Consider the following 15,585-nt stretch of genomic DNA (forward strand, 5'->3'; position numbering starts at 1 on the left):
TGGCTACTTGTGCGAGAGAGCAGCTGGATGCTGGTTGATGAATTTGACAATGAATGTACTAGGAAAATACAGTTTTCTTGACCAGAGGTGACTGAATTCATTTTCAGGATTATTGATAATCGTTATTGAAATAGTAATCAAGTATAACTTCAAAACATGAGCATAAAAACAGGTAATAATAAATATGAATCATCATTATAGTAATTCACAATAATCTGTTAAAATTATGTATCAGTCCTTCCTCTTGCGTCAACAGTTTGGAAAGGGACAGAAAGGAAGGGTGGGGGGGGGTGTACCCAGGGAAGACTCATCTTCAGAAATGTCATTCACGGTCTTATGCTGCCATCTATTGGAAATATTTAGCAGTACCATAAACAATGTGTTGATCATACCATCAACAACTTTTTATAGCCAAGGTCACCGATTTAAGTGTATAGTAATCCTTAAAAACTTTCTTAAGATGGGTAACTTTATCTGCCAAAGTAACTCCCCCTTAAAGCGGCAATCAGCAGTTTGAAACAATAACAAAGTGGGCTCCCGACACTGTTTTGGTAAAAAGCTGGGATGGGGCTGTAGAAATGTAACCACAAAAATGTATAGACAGGGTTATGGATGCAAGGACTGATCATCCATGGTATAAAAATGAGCTTTAACCATGTTTTGAGGCTTTAGAGTGTTGTTGTTTTTTTACAAACAAGCTTGTATTTATGGTTCTGATAGAGAATGACAGTTCAACTCAGCTCATGATCTTAAGAGCCTTTGCTTTGCTGAGCAGTTCATTTTCAGAAGTTTGCTGCCTGCCATGCCATGCTATGCTATCAGTGAATTAGACCTGTGAATAATGAAAAGTGAAGTTTATAGGGGAAATAGGGGTATGACTGTCTATTTCGCCAAATATCTCACAATGTGTATATTTTGATTTTTTTCAAGTCGGACACCATTTTAATCAGGAGAATCTCCTTTTTGTAATGATGTAAATCTGGGCAGCAATCTCGGTTGTCATCAAATGCTAGCCCCAAAATACTTTTTGCCATTGGAACCCTGAGCTCCGCCCATTGTTTTCCTATAGATTCACATGCCGGTTTATTTCGCCAAATATCTCACAATGTGTATATTTTGATTTTTTTAAGTCGGACACCATTTTAAATCAGGAGAATCTCCTCTTTGTAATTATATAAGTCTGGGCAGCGAGCTCTGCAGTCATCGATCACTAGACCAGAAATTGTCAGAAGTTTACATTTTTTCCCCTACTGCCTCATTACGCAGATGTAACGTTAAGCACAGTATACATCATCGAGGTGCGGATGTTTACTTTCTACACGAGTTGTTCTTTTTCAGTTTCGTCCTAAGAACAGATTGTAGTGATAAAATAATAAATTTTTTGGATACATTTTTTGGTGCCATTTAGCATTTAGGGGAAATTGAATTCTAGGCATCACTCCACTCCAGTCAGAAGAGGCTCAGCGAAGGTTCGTTTCAATTTATTTGCTATTGCCTCGTGCTAGTGTTCCAGCTCAATCAACATTCTTTGGCCGTTGTTCAGCTTGGGTGAAATTTGACTCGTTCTATTGTCCAGCCTAGCATTGATTGTGAAGCCTGCTCCCTGGTTAGCTACATGCTAGCTAGCAGGCTTGTTAACGTTAGCTAAGTGACAATGGAGTGACGTGAAGTGACTGCTGCCGGTGCTGGCTTACCTTCAACTTCAACTGCCTGGGGTTAGTCTGCGTGGCTGCAGTCTGAGCTCCACGGCAGTAATGCGCAAACACACCAGTTTTCTGGAAGCTTGGGACCCGGTTTCATTAAGATAAATTGTATTGATAAAATAAATTAGCTTCCTAGATTGCAGGATAAATTGTCTAGGTAGCTAAATGTCTAAAGGTTGTCCTGGCTGGTCTATCCAGTAAACGTGTTTAGGCTAACCAGCTACCTTCTGCAGCGCTCTGCACCATTCGTGCTATTTAAATAAAGTACAGCTTTTATTCGATTAGTTTTAAAAGCGTGTAACATTGTCCATCTCCCAAGCTTGCTAGTTTGATGGAGAACCCTGCCCTAGCCTCTCACTAACGTTGCTTACTGGCTTCATAATGTCGAGTTCAGAACAACTGGGAAGTCGGAAATCTCCGACTTCAGTGCGTGCGTTCAAGACAACTGGGAAGTCGGGAAAAAACGAGCTCCGACTGGGAAAAATATTTTGAACGGTCATCCAACTAGGAATTCCAAGCCGGAAATCGGGCCTCTTTCTAGAGCTCCGTCTATCCGACCTGAATATCACTGACGTCATGATTTGATCTCGTTTTTTCCCGACTTCCCAGTTGTCGTGAAAGCACCATAACTGAGGGCAGCGTAGTCGGCTTGCCTGCTTCTTCTTCTTCTTTGTGTGAATTTCCGGCAGACTAGACGCTGTATTGCATATTGCTGCCTTTCGCAGGTCGGAGTGCAGATTGCACATTTTGGTGACAAGAAATGGCAAAAGGGGAGGGGGAAATGTTTTAATTGCACCACCATCTAACCTTGCACCTATTTACGAATGGACAATCTGACAACGCTCTGAATTTACAACCCAGTCTCTCATGAATTATGTACTATATGTACATAGTTAATGAGAGACTGGTTGCAATTTACGAACGGCCCAGAGCACACTCTTCTTCTTCTATGGTATATTGGCGATGGCACAATTTAATGTGAATTGCCAACCACCTACTGCGCGGGATGGAAACTGGATTCCCCAAAATGGAACAAAATACCCCCAAAAAAGGACTATACTACCCAAATAAATCAAAATAAACTAAACTAAATCAAACAACTTTTATGTACAAAAATATATACAAAAATATCTGATCCCTACACAGGCTCAAGGGGAACCTGGGAGGGCGGGTCTTCCGGCGCCAGTACTCCTTGCAAGTCTTCAGATGTAATATCCTTCAGTCTCAAAAACTTTTCTGCTGCAGCCACAATGATGTCCAGTTTCTTATACTTCTTTAAGACTTGTGCCATACAGTTTATAATAAAATATACATTTTTAACACACTGTTGACTAGCAGCAAACATTTACTACAGGCTGTGGTGCGTCTACTACCATATCTTCACTAGCATCACTTGGGATGGTGTTCTCGGGGTGATGAGAGGTGCTGGGTTTGCGCCAGACATAGTGCTTTCCTTGATGGCCAAAAAGCTCAATTTTAGTCTCATTTGACCAGAGTACCTTCTTCCATATGTTTGGGGAGTCTCCCACATGCCTTTTGGCGAACACCAAACGTGTTTGCTTATTCTGTTCTTTAAGCAATGGCTTTTTTCTGGCCACTCTATCGTAAAGCCCAGCTCTGTGGACTGTACGGCTTAAAGTGGTCCTATGGACAGATACTCCAATCTCAGCTGTGGAGCTTTGCAGCTCCTTCAGGGTTATCTTTGGTCTCTTTGTTGCCTCTCTGATTAATGCCCTCCTTGCCTGGTCTGTGATTTTTGGTGAGCGGCCCTCTCTTGGCAGGTTTGTTGTGGTGCCATATTCTTTCAATTTTTTTATTTTTTTATTTATTTTTAATAATGGATTTAATGGTGCTCCGTGGGATGTTCAAAGTTTCTGATAGTTTTTTATAACCCAACCCTGATCTGAACTTCTCCACAACTTTTTCCCTGACCTGTTTGGAGAGCTCCTTGGTCTTCATGGTGCCGCTTGCTTGGTGGTCCCTCTTGCTTAGTGGTGTTGCAGACTCTGGGGCCTTTCAGAACAGGTGTATACAGTTGAAGTCGGAAGTTTACATACACTTAGATTGGAGTCATTAAAACTCGTTTTTCAACCACTCCACACATTTCTTTTTAACAAACTATAGTTTTGGCAAGTCAGTTAGGACATCTACTTTGTGCATGACACACGTAATTTTTCCAACAATTGTTTACAGACAGATTATTTCACTTATAATTCACTGTATCACAATTCCAGTGGGTCAGAAGTTTACATACACTAAGTAGACTGTGCCTTTAAACAGCTGGGAAAATTCCAGAAAATGATGTCATGGCTTTAGAAGCTTCTGGTAGGCTAATTGACATAATTTGAGTCAATTGGAGGTTTACCTGTGGATGTATTTCAAGGCCTATCTTCAAACTCAGTGCCTCTTTGCTTGACATCATGGGAAAATCAAAAGAAATCAGCCAAGACCTCAAAAAGAAAATTGTAGACCTCCACAAGTCTGGTTCATCCTTGGGAGTAATTTCCAAACACCTGAAGGTACCACGTTCATCTGTACAAACAATAGTACGCAAGTATAAACACCATGGGACCACGCAGCCGTCATACCGCTCAGTATGGAGACGCGTTCTGTCTCCTAGAAATTAACATACTTAGGTGCAAATAGTGCAAATCAATCCCAGAACAACAGCAAATGACCTTGTGAAGATTCTGGAGGAAACAGGTACAAAAGTATCCACAGTAAAACGAGTCCTATATTGACATAACCTGAAAGGCCGCTCAGCAAGGAAGAAGCCATTGCTCCAAAACCGCAATAAAAAAGCCAGACTATGGTTGCAGTTGCAAACATCGTACTTTTTGGAGAAATGTCCTCTGGTCTGATGAAACAAAAATAGAACTGTTTGGCCATAATGACCATCGTTATGTTTGGAGGAAAAAGGGGTCCGCTTGCAAGCCGAAGAACACCATCCCAACCGTGAAGCACGGGGGTGGCAGCATCATGCTGTGGGGGTGCTTTGCTGCAGGAGGGACTGGTGCACTTCACAAAATAGATGGCATTTGAGGAAGGAAAATTATTTGGATATATTGAAGCGACATCTCAAGACATCAGTCAGGAAGCTAAAGCTTGGTCGCAAATGGGTCTTCCAAATGGACAATGACCCCAAGCATACTTCCAAAGTCAAGGTATTGGAGTGGCCATCACGAAGCCCTGACCTCAATCCTATAGAAAATGTGTGGGCAGAACTGAAAAGGCGTGTGCGAGCAAGGAGGCCTACAAACCTGAGTCAGTTACACCAGCTCTGTCAGGAGGAATGGGCCAAAATTCACCCAACTTATTGTGGGAAACTTGTGGAAGGCTACCCGAAACGTTTGACCCAAGTTAAACAATTTAAAGGCAATGATACCAAATACTATTTGAGTGTTTGTAAACTTCTGACCCACTGGGAATGTGATGAAAGAAATAAAAGCTTAAATAAATCATTCTCTCGACTATTATTCTGACATTTCACATTCTTAAAATAAAGTGGTGATCCTAACTGACCTAAGACAGGGAATTTGTACTCGGATTAAATGTCAGGAATTGTGAAAAACTGAGTTTAAATGTATTTGGCTAAGGTGTATGTAAACTTCCGACTTCAACTGTATATATACTGAGATCATGTGACAGATCGTGTGACACTTAGATTGCACACAGGTTAACTTTATTTAACTAATTATGTGACTTCTGAAGGTAATTGGTTGCACCAGATCTTATTTAGGGGCTTCATAGCAAAGGGGGTGAATACATATGCATGCACTGCTTTTCTGTTATTTATTTTTTCAAATTTTTTGAAACAAGTAATTTTTTTCATTTCACTTCACCAATTTGGACTATTTTGTGTATGTCCATTACATGAAATCCCAATATAAATCAATTTAAATTACAGGTTGTAATGCAGCAAAATAGGAAAAACGGCAAGGGGGATGAATACTTTTGCAAGGCACTGTATGTGAGCAGAGTTGAGCGGTTGGAAATCCCGCTCATCACGCACCGCTCCGGTGCTCCATGTCCTTTCCTACCACTCCCCTAAAAACTGCTCCACACTCACAGGAAAAAAAAAACTCCCGCTCCAAATTTGCTCCATTCATTAAAATCACAATTTTGTGACTACCTGGACCTACCAATTGGTTTTAAAGTGTTGAAACCAAACCATTTGGATTTTAATTAAAAGTATTTGAATAAACATGAAAAGGTGAATGTAAGAAGCGAACAGCATTTCAAATAGGATACATGTCATATTAAACAGCATATAAACACTCTAAATAGGTCAGGAGCCAGACAGGGAGCCTAAGGAACGAAAATTAATTATTTAGGCTATATTATTTCAATTATTTCAAGGCTATAGCCTACATAGAAATACATTGTGAAGCATTTGCGAGTGCGACACAATAGCCGGTAGCGACATAAAGTGTGCAGCATTTAATCAACATTTCGTTGTATTAAATCATTATAGTCTATAAATTGCGCATATAGGCTGTGATTTACTTAGAATTAAATACAAATTAAATGAAAATTACTTATTAGTGCCTTTTAATTCATTTTTAGAATTCATTTTTAGAAACACTAGTTTGGCCAGTCTGTGGCTTCAGGCTCATTCGATGGTGCCTGGAGAGCAGGCCAGCAGCGGAGAATATCCTCTCCACACTTGCAGAGCCACTGGGGATGCTAAACGCCCTTTTGGCCAGGCTGGGCAGAGATGCAGAGTTTTTTGTTTTTTTCTATAGGTAGGCCTAAAGGTTTTTAGGCAAAATAACCCAATCAAAACTGAAAGTTTCTTGAACGAGGGAATATGCCAGGCCTATTTGGCCAAAATCAATTATGGCCTATTGTATAGATAATAGAACAAAAATGAACGAAACACTTTGCTACGATGACACACTTAGTTATCTACCCACCTCATTCCTTTCTTTTAGCATGTGCACGTAGTAAGTACACCATCATACCATCTTATTTGGGATAAGTGTATTTTCCAATTCCACAAGGATTCTTTAGTTGTGGATGTTTCATGTAGCCAGCGTGTAACAACTGCCATGTCCCGCACGTAGAACAATGGCATCCGGTCTATACCAGCAGGTGGCATCCAAGCCTTACACATAACAGTGGACACTACATCACCACACTCCCTCTCTTGCTCTTGGTCCTCATCTTTGTAAGTCACCTTGATTTAGCACCTCTGTGTTTTATCATTTTCTTTATGAAAATATTTAGTGAACTCCATGACAGTAGCTAAAGCAAGGGGCTATTAGCAGCACACAAGTAGACTACAAATGCATGCTGGGGTGGGCATGCCCTGAGCTCCCGAAGTGAGCGCTACTGTAATGAAACTGGAGTGGGCGAGAAGGCCGATGCTCCAGCCTTTGGGAATCTCGCTCCACACTCCAGTCAAATTGGGCACGCTCCGCTCCTAGCTCTGCTGCAGCTCCGCTCCTAGTTCTGCTTCAGCTCCGCTCCGCTCACATACTCGGCACTGGAGGGAATTTATGAACGCCCTAACGTTACTGCGCAAGTGCTAGTGGGACAAAAGACTGAGCAAGCCATTCAGGCCATTTGCTCCTCTAGCGACCACACAGCACAGTGCCGACTTTCAAAAGGTTGAGGACAAGCGAGAGTGGGAACTGTAAGTACACATGTTTTGTCAGAATACTTTTCTAAACATTCTGTAATCTGTATAGGTCGCAAACTATTATTTTCTCTAGCAGGCTAACTACCTTGCTTTGGCTAGGTACAAGGCGGGAAAGCATAGCTAACTTAACTGATTTGCTAACTATCTAACTTGCTGTATGGGTTAACTAGCTATCTACAGTAACTAGCTATCAGAGTTTGTGAGAGAGGGGCATTAATAAGCCACTAAGAAGGGGAGATGAGGACAATGATTTGGCCAAATGTAGCTACATCATTAGCTAGCTACTGCTGGTGATTAGCTAGTCATTGGTGTGTGCACGTGTAACTAACTAACTAACGTTAGTTATGTAGCTAGCTAGCTAACATAACAAAAAATCACTAGCAGCTAACGTTAACGTTAGTTACTCAGGGTAAAGTTAGCTACCTGCAGTCAGATGCTAAGTTACCTAGCTAGTAAACAAGACAGGAAAGCATAACTAGCTGGTTTGCTAACTAGCTTGCTGTAGTTATCCAATGATCATACAGTAGTTAGCAAGCTAACTTGTAAGAGGAGCTTAATATGGCGCTAGGGGAATGAGGTTGGCAAAATGTACCTACTGTTGATGTGCCAGCACGCACTTTTCTGCCGTGATACATTTGAATACTGCACCATTTGTATTAGTTTGTTAGTCAAACCTGTTTTAATCGTGCAAAATCATGAATCAGGTCCACATTTTGTTTAAACTTTCACGCCCTCTGTGTGTGCATGTGTCTGTGCGCACTCTCGCTGACAAATGCAGTTAAACAATGAGTGAGATGTGCATTTGTTAGGCTGTGATTTTTTTTATTTTTTTTTAAATTTTATTTCACCTTTATTTAACCAGGTAAACCAGTTGAGAACAAGTTCTCATTTACAACTGCGACCTGGCCAAGATAAAGCAAAGCAGTGCGATAAAAACAACAACACAGAGTTACATATGGGGTAAAACAAAACAAAGTCAAAAATACAACAGAAATACATATATATACAGTGTGTGCAAATGTAGCAAGTTATGGAGGTAAGCCAATAAATAGGCTATAGTGCAAAATAATTACAATTAGTATTAACACTGGAATGATAGATGTGCAAGAGATGATGTGCAAATAGAGATACTGGGGTACAAATGAGCAAAAATAAATAACAATATAGGGATGAGGTAGTTGGGAGGGCTAATTTCAGATGGGCTGTGTACAGGTGCAGTGATCGGGTAAGGTGCTCTGACAACTGATGCTTAAAGTTAGTGAGGGAGATAAGTGTCTCCAGCTTCAGAGATTTTTGCAATTTGTTCCAGTCATTGGCAGCAGAGAATTGGAAGGAATTGCGGCCAAAGGAGGTGTTGGCTTTGGGGATGACCAGTGAGATATACCTGCTGGAGCGCAGACTACGGGTGGGTGTTGCTATGGTGACCAATGAGCTAAGATAAGGCGGGGATTTGCCTAGCAGTGATTTATAGATGGCCTGGAGCCAGTGGGTTTGGCGACGAATATGTAGTGAGGACCAGCCAACAAGAGCGTACAGGTCACAGTGGTGGGTATTATATGGGGCTTTGGAGACAAAACAGATGGCACTGTGATAGACTACATCCAATTTGCTGAGTAGAGTGTTGGAGGCTATTTTGTAAATGACATCGCCGAAGTCAAGGATCGGTAGGATAGTCAGTTTTACGAGGGCATGTTTGGCAGCATGAGTGAAGGAGGCTTTGTTGCGAAATAGGAAACCGATTCTAGATTTAACTTTGGATTGGAGATTCTTAATGTGAGTCTGGAAGGAGAGTTTACAGTCTAACCAGACACCTAGATATTTGTAGTTGTCCACATACTCTAGGTCAGACCCGTCGAGAGTAGTGATTCTAGTCGGGTGGGCGGGTGCAAGCAGCGTTCGGTTGAAGAGCATGCATTTAGTTTTACTAGTGTTTAAGAGCAGTTGGAGGCTACTGAAGGAGTGTTGTATGGCATTGAAGCTCGTTTGGAGGTTTGTTAACACAGTGTCCAATGAAGGGCCAGATGTATACAAAATGGTGTCGTCTGCGTAGAGGTGGATCTGAGAGTCACCAGCAGCAAGAGCGACGTCATTGATATACACAGAGAAAAGAGTCGGCCCAAGAATTGAACCCTGTGGCACCCCCATAGAGACTGCCATAGGTCCAGACAACAGGCCCTCCGATTTGACACATTGAACTCTATCTGAGAAGTAGTTGGTGAACCAGGCGAGGCAGTCATTTGAGAAACCAAGGCTATTTAGTCTGCCAATAAGAATGCGGTGGTTGACAGAGTCGAAAGCCTTGGCCAGGTCAATGAAAACGGCTGCACAGTACTGTCTATTATCGATCGCGGTTATAATATCGTTTAGGACCTTGAGCGTGGCTGAAGTGCACCCATGACCAGCTCGGAAACCGGATTGCATAGCGGAGAAGGTACGGTGGGATTCGAAATGGTCGTTGATCTGTTTGTTGACTTGGCTTTCAAAAACTTTTGAAAGGCAGGGCAGGATGGATATGGGTCTGTAACAGTTTGGATCTAGAGTGTCACCCCCTTTGAAGAGGGGGATGACCGCGGCAGCTTTCCAATCTCTGGGGATCTCAGACGTTACGAAAGAGAGGTTGAACAGGCTAGTAATAGCTGTGATGCACATAACAGGCTGTGATGCACTTCACTTTATTGCTGAGTGACAACTGTAATAGTTAGCTAGTGATATTATTGTCATACCAGTGGCATAACTGTTAACTGTCATGGTAGGATAATATCAACAGAACAGTTTTTACAATATGTTGCCATGCCAAGGCTCATTTTTGCTTTTTTTCACAGATCAGCATGGTGTTTGTGGGCTGTTACACAAGGTATGTCATGTAATAGTTGGGTTTTTGCATAGCTGATGTTAAAACATAAAATAAATTACAATAATTTCCCTTCCAAAACGCTATATATCCACTAGGGGGTATCTTTCCCTTTCAGGACAATCCGATACATATGCAGATACGATACAAGAGTGATACATGTTTATACTGGGGAAAACGATTCAATATGGTTATATTTCACTGACAAGCTCTTAACTTTGCCATTATACGTGTTTGATTATGGGGAGGGGGGACTAAGCATTTAATTGGCTTTTATAAGCTTCCTTAGACTGCACTGGCGAGAACCTGTCAGGCTCAGAGGTTTGTATGTCCATGAGGAAGATAGTAATTATTTAATGCAGTATAGTACATTCTGATTAAGGGCCTATTTATGGCTGTTTTCACTTTCACTGTCTACATCGAACATGTATGTTATTATGTGTCACTCACTGTCAATACACTGTGTTGTTACCAGATGGAAAAGACTGCTTCTTGATTTTTGTGGCCCATGCACTGGGGAATGCTTGTGTTCAGGGACACAATGGTAAGCAAGGCTACATTCAACATGTGTTCCTCCTGCATTGATGATTGTCAACTGCAATACTTTTCCATTCATCAGAAGAGTTACATAATTGATTCACTCTTTCTGCAGGGTTAGTGTTTGAGGTGCTGGCTCCTCGCTTCTCCTCCTGCATGATCTCAGACATAGTGTGGCAGAGGGTGTGCTGGAAGCTGCTGGAGAACATCCTGGAGTGCTGGCTGGAGAGTGCTCACTGGGTTGGTGCAGGCTGTCAACTGGGAAGGGAAGGGGAGATGGCTAGAGGTTATAAAAAGGTGTCAAACTGTCTGCGTCTTTGTCCCATTTCTTTCTCTCGTAATGTAAGTGTTATTTTTCCTGTAGGCCTGTCAGAGGTCCAGGATCATGGGGAACCTGGTGTTCAAGAACAAAAAAGCCCAGTTTGACATCACCCATAAACTGCTTCTGCTCCAATACAAGTATGAGGTGAGACGGTGAACTGATGGTGAACTGATGGTGAACTGATGGTGAACTGATGGTGAACTGATGGTGAACTGATGGTGAACTGATGGTGAACTGATGGTGAACTGATGGTGAACTGATAGTGAACTGATGGTGAACTGATGGTGAACTGGGCAGTCAGTCATTCATTCTGTACTATGCTTTTATTCAATCTATCATTGTTGGAATTGAAAAAGCTTCCGTGATAGCTGTTTTGAGGACGTGTTTTGAGGTGTTAGTTTCTGAACAAACAGAGTAAAAACTCAAACGGATGACTAAAAAAAGCTCAAACCAAGTTTATTCACCCACTGGGTCATACAGCTGCAAAGACAAAGCATGATTATACAAGCACATATATTTATAACTTCCTACTAGGCGGGGTCAACTCCTTACACATCTAGACAGCCAATACATCTCTGTTGCTAGGCAGGAACTTAATTGGTTCCTCTCACTGGTGTGGTCATAGCCCTGCCTGATGCTAGAACCTTTGTGGGCGTGGAAGTGTATGTGTGTGAGATAGGACTGTAGTAGGAGGGTCGTTGTGTTGGGCCCCTCTGGCCCCCCTCCCAGAGGTTTCTTCTCACTTCATCTGTTGACTTGACCTCAAGCCGAATTCCTCGCTCTTCCCTTGTTCCGCAGCTGGCCTGCCTTATCAGAGACAAACTATTGCCTTCACCTCCCTCCTTAGAAACATGGAACAGAATATGAACTTTCTGCACTGCCCCTTGTCTTTCTCAGTAACTTTCCATACACCAAGTTCCTATTCACCCTTCATTGACCCCAACATATACAGTGCATTCGGAAAGTATTCAGACCACTTCACTTTTTCCACATTTTGTTACGTTACAGCTTTATTCTAAAATGGATGAAATCGTTTTTTCCGCCCTCATCGATCTATACACAATACCCCATAATGACAAAGCAAAAACAGGTTTATAGCGATTTTAGCAAATTTATTAAAAATATAAAACGTAAATATCATATTTACATAAGTATTCAGACCCTTTACTCAGTTATTTGTTGAAGCACCTTTGACAGCGATTACAGCCTTGAGTCTTCTTGGGTATGACGCTACAAGCTTGGCACACCTGTATTTGGGTAGTTTCTCCCATTCTTCTCTGCAGATCCTCTCAAGCTCTGTCAGGTTGGATGGGGAGCGTCGCTCCACAGCTTTTTTCAGGTCTCTCCAGAGATGTTAGATTGGGTTCAAGTCCGGGCTCTGGCTGGGCCACTCAAGGACATTTAGAGACTTGTCCCAAAGCCACTCATGCGTTGTCTTGGCTGTGTGCTTAGGGTCTTTGTCCTGTTGGAAGGTGAACCTTCGCCCCAGTCTGAGGTCCTGAGTGCTCTGCAGGAGGTTTTCATCAAGAATATTTCTGTACTTTGCTCCGTTCATCTTTCCCTCAATCCTGACTAGTCTCCCAGTCCCTGCCGCTGAAAAACATCCCCACATCATGATGCTGCCACCACCTTGCTTCACCGTAGGGAGGGTGTTGGCCAGGTGATGAGCTGTGCCTGGTTTTCTCCAGACGTGACGCATGGCATTCAGGCAAAATAGTTCAATCTTGGTTTCAAGTCCTTTAGGTGCCTTTTGGCAAACTCCAAGTGGGCTGTCATGTGCGTTTTACTGATGAGTGGCTTCTGTCTGGCAACTCTACCATACAGGCCTGATTGGTGGAGTGCTGCAGAGATGGTTGTCCTTCTGGAAGGTTCTCCCATCTCCACAGAGGAACTCTGGAGCTCTGTCAGAGTGACCATCAAGTTCTTGGCCACCTCCCTGACTAAGGCCCTTCTCCCCCGATTTCTCAGTTTGGCCGGACGGCCAGCTCTAGGAGGAGTCTTGCTGGTTCCTAACTTCTTCCATTTAAGAATGATGGAGGCCACCGTGTTCTTGGGGACCTTCAATGCTGCAGACATTTGTTGGTACCCTTCCCCAGATCTGTGCCTCGACACAATCCTGTCTCGGAGCTCTACGGACAATTCCTTCGACCTCATGGCTTGGTTTATGCTCTGACATGCACTGTCAACTGTGGGATGTTATATAGACAGGTATGTGCCTTTCCAAATCATGTCCAATCAATTGAATATACCACAGGTGGACTCCAATCAAGTTGTAGAAACATCTCAAGGATGATCAATGGAAACAGAATGCATCTGAGCTCAATTTCGAGTCTCCTAGCAAATGTTCTGAATACTTATGTAAATAAGGTATTTCTGTTTTTTTGTGTTAAAACATTTGCAAAAACCTGTTTACGCTTTGTCATTATAGGGTATTGTGTGTAGATTGATGAGGATTTTTATTTAATCCATTTTAGAATAAGGCTGTAACTTAACAACATTTGGAAAAAGTGAAGGGGTCTGAATACTTTCCGAATGCACATTCCTTATACATGTCAAGTAATTAATACATTCTAGTATGGTACCATTAATAAGTATATTTGAGGCTAGAATCCAACAGTCCCTCCGTTTTGAATAGCAACTCCATACTGTTCAACATAATACAAACTTTGAAATTACTTATAAATGAACAGAAAATAAAACATAATTAATATTCTCAGTTGATTTGTATGTTTACACCTCCGAGACTTATGGCCTGTGACTATGTAATCTGCTTCCATGGCATAAAACCCTGGCCTCAAACCTATAATCACACTATGCATACTCTTCTGCCTGGTTGCTGATAATGGGCCTTTGTACGCTATGTAGATATTCCATAAAAAAATCAGCCATTTCCAGCTACAATAGCCATTTACAACATTAACAATGTCTACACTGTATTTCTGATCAATTTGATGTTATTTTAATGGACAAAAAATGTGCTTTTCTTTCGAAAACAAGGACATTTCTAAGTGACCCTAAACTTTTGAACGGTAGTGTATGTTGCTTTTTCACATTTGTTCATTGGTTTTGCAAAAGTTGGTTGTTTGTCGGTTCATTGGTTTTCCAAAAGAGTAACAATAGGATGCAATGTCCAACCCAAAATATACAATTTTACTCAGTTGGTTGCATAAATAATTATGATTACTAAATGTTACATACAATGTAAATATGAAATATGAAAACCGAATGGAAACACTTTTGTTAATGTGTTGCCAGTAATTTACTTAATGGTGAGACATGGAATAATAAAAAATGTATATTTTGTCACACTGGATGTTTGAAATATGAGTAGGTGATTTGAGTCATGCTTCTTCAGCAGTGGAATAAAGATCATTAGCACTTGAATGTTGTAAATAAATACTGTGTGTAAATACTGGAGTGATGTATGATTGGTAATAAAATTGTTCATAGACCCATTTTTGATACTGTGTCTGTGTATGCAAGTACGTTGAAATTATGTTGTTTTCAAGTCGTTGAAACACCGACCTGAAAAATACGTATTGTCTTTCAACCAAAACCAAACGTCGATTGGACGTCCGGCATAGTCGTCTTTTCAACAACATTTTGCTAGATGGGCTGCTGAGGGCAGGACAGCTCATAATGGCTGATTTGGAGCAAATGGAATGGCATCAAACAAATAGAAACCATGTGTTTAATACCACTTATTCCGCTCCAGCCATTACCACAAGCCATCCTCCACAATTAAGCTACCGCCAACCTTCTGTGCTCTACACTCAACGCCACCACACTGATCACTCCTTTGAGTGGCGCCTTGCTCCGCAACGTCGCGATACTTCCGGGATCGCGTCACGAAGCAGACTCTACAGACCGGTTTGGGGTTTGGCATGTCAATGGGAGAAATAAAAAATGTGTCCTTAGTTGATAATTTTCTAGAATTCTAAAGGCAAAACTTAAGTAGCTCAACCTCTCATTACTACAACCACGTGAAAGTGACAAACTGACACGTTGTAATTTTTGTCAGAAACAACTTTATATCGAAGGAATGCCTTTCATTTGACAACCATGACATGCACAATACGACCATTTGACCAGATGACATGTTTCTGCTCATGAGCTATGCTAGCTAACATCACCATGACATCGCCTACAAGTGTGATTAGGGATTTATATTGGAGAAGCAGTTTCTGCATATCTTCATACTGTACTGTCTTTGACTACAGTGTGTTCTAGTCACCACAGTTCAGCCAGCTTCGTCATTCCTGGTCTGTCCCTAGGAAATATCACTTCTTATTTATGTCACGCCCTGGTTCTGGGGACTCTAGTATGTTGAGCCAGGGTGTGAGTTTTCATTTGTGTTACATTCTGGTATTGTTGTTCTATGTTGGCCAGTGTGGTTCTCAATCAGAGGCAACGTGATTCAGCTGTTGCTTGTTGTCTCTGATTGAGAACCATACTTTAGCAGCCTGTTTCCCCACAGAGTTTGTGGGATCTTGTTTCATGTCTGTTGTGTTAGACCGTGAACTGTCAC

General features: G+C 41.7%; 1 protein-coding gene and 1 long non-coding RNA gene across 3 annotated transcripts in view; one reads left to right on the plus strand and one right to left on the minus strand.

Moving 5' to 3' along the window:
* LOC121587474 (zinc finger MIZ domain-containing protein 2-like) overlaps positions 1-2,129 on the minus strand; it is an 89,668-nt gene extending 87,539 nt beyond the window's left edge. Inside the window, exon 1 of one of the 2 annotated variants that reach the window (XM_041904434.2) lies at positions 1,695-2,129. The gene's annotated coding sequence lies outside the window, so the exon portion shown is untranslated. The remainder of the gene's footprint in view (positions 1-1,694) is intronic. The other variant, XM_041904435.2, reaches the window with a different exon arrangement.
* A 5,025-nt stretch (positions 2,130-7,154) lies between these two features.
* LOC121587239 lies at positions 7,155-11,269 on the plus strand. Its single transcript, XR_006004020.2, has 5 exons — positions 7,155-7,341; positions 10,170-10,201; positions 10,674-10,742; positions 10,851-10,975; positions 11,100-11,269. It is a non-coding gene; the product is annotated as an uncharacterized LOC121587239 (long non-coding RNA).
* The last annotated feature ends 4,316 nt before the right edge of the window (positions 11,270-15,585 follow it).

The sequence above is a fragment of the Coregonus clupeaformis genome, chromosome 18, assembly GCF_020615455.1.
Source record: "Coregonus clupeaformis isolate EN_2021a chromosome 18, ASM2061545v1, whole genome shotgun sequence".
Classification (NCBI taxonomy): Eukaryota; Metazoa; Chordata; class Actinopteri; order Salmoniformes; family Salmonidae; genus Coregonus; species Coregonus clupeaformis.